This window comes from Lolium rigidum, chromosome 3 (assembly GCF_022539505.1).
Source record: "Lolium rigidum isolate FL_2022 chromosome 3, APGP_CSIRO_Lrig_0.1, whole genome shotgun sequence".
NCBI lineage: Eukaryota > Viridiplantae > Streptophyta > Magnoliopsida > Poales > Poaceae > Lolium > Lolium rigidum.
Window position 1 is genome coordinate 188,040,030 of NC_061510.1, and position 4,244 is coordinate 188,044,273.

General features: G+C 40.0%; 1 long non-coding RNA gene across 1 annotated transcript; it reads left to right on the forward strand.

Moving 5' to 3' along the window:
• Nucleotides 1-327: 327 nt before the first annotated feature.
• On the forward strand, nt 328-1,908 carry LOC124702171. The gene is made up of 3 exons (XR_007002365.1): nt 328-508; nt 646-863; nt 1,875-1,908. It is a non-coding gene; the product is annotated as an uncharacterized LOC124702171 (long non-coding RNA).
• The last annotated feature ends 2,336 nt before the right edge of the window (nt 1,909-4,244 follow it).

The following is a 4,244-nucleotide window of genomic DNA, read 5'->3' on the forward strand; positions in this document are numbered from 1 at the left end:
TGATTTAGTTTCGCATATTTTATCTAGTTTTTATTTTTCTCTTTTCAAATTTGTAAAAGCTCATATGAGATAAGAAACAAATAAAAGAAAAGATAAAAAGAAAAGGAACAACCGGATCACGCTTACCAAACGAAGCCACCGTCCTCCGCGCACGCGCACGCGCGCGACCGCATCGGCCAGGCCAGCCAGCCAGGCAGCGGAGGCCAGCTCCCTATCTCTTCCTTTCTTTTTTTTCTTCCAACGCTGACAGCTGGGACCCGTTGGTCGTATCGTCTTCAACCTCCCGGGTTGAGTTTGGCACGAATACGCGGAACTGCTTACCGACTCGAAAATCCTCAGAAAAATCGCAACGATTTCCGTTCAAATTCGTGACCCCTGCTCCGCGAAATTCCCTGTATATAATCCCCCGCATCAGCCCCTCTCCGTTTTTCCAAAATCGCAAACCGTAGACCACCCAAGAGCTCGTTCCGATCTCGCCGGAGTTCGTCGCTGCGAACTTGAAGTCGAGGTTCCAGGACCTCCCTGCCTCCCCTTTTCTCTCCAAGCTTCCTAAATCGTCGATCGCATCCTTCTCACCCTCCCCTTTTCTCTCCAAGCTTCCTAAATCGTCGATCGCATCCTTCTCACCTCTTTTCCCTCACGCAGGATCACGGAAACGACCAGTCAACGACACCGGAGTTTCGCCGGACTTCATCGTTCCTAGCCGGAGTTAGGCGCCGTTCGGAAGTAGGAGAGCAGCTGACGAGGACGAAGAAGGAGATCTCTCGTCAAGCCACACCTCGCCGTCACCTTCGTCGAGCCGGGAGACCACCACACCATCTCCATCCACGCCCGGCCGCCACGTCCGTTCTCATCCACCACCGGTAACGCTCCCAGCATCGTGTGTAGCATATGTATCAATACACTGGTATCAGCCTATCATGTATTGCCACGTGGGCTGTTCAGTTTCACTACGCGCTAATTAGATCGATACCAATGCTTACTAGCTCACGGCAAAACTTTGAAAAATCATAACTTTAAATTTAGATCCTTGTTTTAGTTAATTTCTTTTACATCAGTTTCGTGGTTAAATTCTCTATCTGCTGGTGTAAAATTTTCTAATTATATAATTTTCAAATCTGTCATTTTTTTTTTCGCGCATGTGATTGATCGGATCAGTTCGAAAACTGCTAGCTCATGTTACATGTTAGACTTCAAAAATTTGTAACTTTAAATCTGAACCTTATTTTTAGATGTTGGTTCTTGCGATGAATTCGTAATTAAATTCTCTACCCGCTGATACTAATTTTGCAAATTATAGAATTTTTAGATTTATCAGTTAAAAATTTGTTTTAGTATATTAGCACGTTACTCTGTCGTTCACGTGTCCGGAGCCACTGAAGCCGAGCCAAGCTGAAGTCTAGTGAAACCGAAGCCGGAGAGCGCCACGGCCGTCAAATCAAGATCCGATGCTCCAGGATGCTTCACGTCGTGCTTAAAACATTACGATCTGAATACTTTGAAAAATCGTAACTAAATAACCGTAACTTCGTTTTGGTCGATTCTTTTTGCGTTAGTTTTGTAATTTTAATATCTACACTTTGGTGTTGGAATTTCGAAAATATAAATAATTAATCTGCCAGCATGTAATATTAAAATGCTTAAACCTTAATTTGAACATATTTGCAGCTATATAAATTCTATTAAATTAATTCCTATTGAAAATTGATTCTTATAACCGTATAATATTTGGAACAAACATAATTATTGTAACACGAAATAAATATATAATTTAATATTATTTTTGCATTTCCTTTGTTTACACGATTATGTGTTTATTTGGCTCTTTATTTGCAACGGTTGTTTATTGCGTGCAATTTTTTTCCATGCGTTAGATTTATTCGGAGTGCGGAAAAGTTCACGAAGAAGAAATCATCATCAAATTATACTAAGGCAAGTTACACCTTTGTTCAAATTTTTGTCCCAAGTTTTCTATGCATGTCTTTTTCCTTCAAATGAATAGTATGCATGTGTAGGATGTTTTGGTAGATTTCTTGGTAAATATTTACAAGTTCGCGTGCTATTTTGTAGATTGCCATGAGTAGAAATATTACTTAGAAATATTTCCACTTGATATGATGGCCATAGGAATCCCTAAATTTTTCTAAGTGCTATGCTTATGCTACGTAAATATCAAAAGGGGTTCGAAACAAGAAAAGTTTCTAAGTACTTGAGCTCTGTTTGTGAGCGCAACTTTTCTCCCAAAAGTCTCCTTCAAAATAAAACTAAGTTTTCTTCTGGGCGGAACGGTTTTGTCGGGACAACGAGTGTGGAGATTGGTGGAGGACTGCCGCCCAGGATCAAAGAAGTCTGCCACGTTCCAGATGTCAGAAGCTTCCAGTGCAACCACAATACAATATGGGCTCAGTCTTGGCTAAGTACTTAGTGGGAAACCTTGCCTGGGTACCGCCATTGGGAGGAATTTTGGGCACGGGCGGATCCGGAAGGTGGAGGGGCTACTAAGGAAAAGTTTCGTCGTGACCTCGTCCTGGCCTTAATGAAGATGAAGAATTTTGGCAAAAAGGCTTGGTTGTGAATTGTGGGTAAAGAGCGCAACCTCTCGAGAGTGTTAACCTGATCGATCAGCCGTGTCCACGGTAAAAGGACAATTTGAGCATCTGAAGGATGGAGCCTCTGAAGGATTTCCTATCTCTTTTCAAAGGAGTTTTCAAAACCCTATGGCGTGTGTAATATCGTTCATAGGTGGGTTTTGGGGCCTTGGTGTGTAATATCCAAGTGCTCGGGACTTGGTGTGTAATATCCAAGTGTGGGACTTGGTGTGTCATATCCAAGTGTTAGGTTGATTTGGACGCTTGGTGTGTAATATCCATGTGTTCCATTCGACCAATATTACTTTATCAAAATTTTGCAAAGTAGGATAAAAGAATTTTCTCTATTTCTTAAGTAAAAATTGGCTTTACGCAAATAAAACTCAAGCCTTCTCTTGTCTGCCTTGCATGTAGATGTAGCCAAAATTTCCCCTTCTTGGTGTAATTTGCCATACATTCAAAGTATTGACCACTCTCGTGGCTGCAACCTTTCATGTTGCAGGTTAATCGACGACTTGTGAGAATGCGTAGGTCGCGAGTCTACACTCAACCAGCCTGTGGCATTGATGGGACTCCAAGATGTTATTTCGTTTTCCGTTGTATTGAGCTAGCCTTTGGCTATGCAAGTTGTAAACATTGTACTCTGGATTATTCGATTCGTGTAATAAAGACTTGTGTTTTACATGATAATTCATCGACTGTGAGTGCTAGCTAATGATCCAGGGACTAGCATGTTTAATCACAGAGACTTTGGATCCTACCAGATCCGGGGTCGTTACATCCAAGAAACGTGAGTTGTAGAACAACTTCATAACTCTCTTAGATGTTCACTAAAACTCGTAATTCAAATATTTCCACTATGATCCAATCATAGATATTTGACTTTTTCTATTACGATGATTTCCACCTCATGCTGAAATTTATTTGAATCCATTCAAATATTTCAAACTTCTTCCTTATCGAATATATACATATATACTCAATTCATTGTTGGAAGTTTTCATGAAGTAGAAGAATCTCCCGCACACAACTATGCCCAGTGAACCACATACATCATCATGTATTTTTCCACTAAGTTAGTTGCCCGTTCAACTCTTGGCCTATGAACGGTATTTTAGTCATTCTCTTTAGAAAAGATTTGCAAGCGCCAAACGATTCAAAAATCAAATGACTCCAAAAATCCATTTGCATGGAGTTCCTTCATGCGTTCCTCTCTAACATGACCTAAATGGCGGTTCCACAAATAAGTGGAATTCAAATCATTTGCCTTATGGCATTTTAGCGTCAGTGTTTATGTATGTGTGTTTTCACCATTAAGATTTATAATAACTTATCCATCGTACATGGAGTAATGTCATAATTTGAACAACTCATTGTTTTCATTTGACCAGAGCAAAATAACAATTATTAAGTTCTTTATTATAAATTCTAAGGGCTAGATAGAATGCCAACGATGAACATAATAACACTTTATTTTTGTTCTAGATGTGTATTTCTATCATATTCCTTGTCAGTCACTTAGGCCATTGTATTCTTGTATTGTGTTGTTTTGTATGACACTTCATACCAACCAATATGGTACTAATACCCAAGAATTTCATTGTGTGACCAAACTAGGAATACAACCATAACATGTATATCATTTATATACACCCG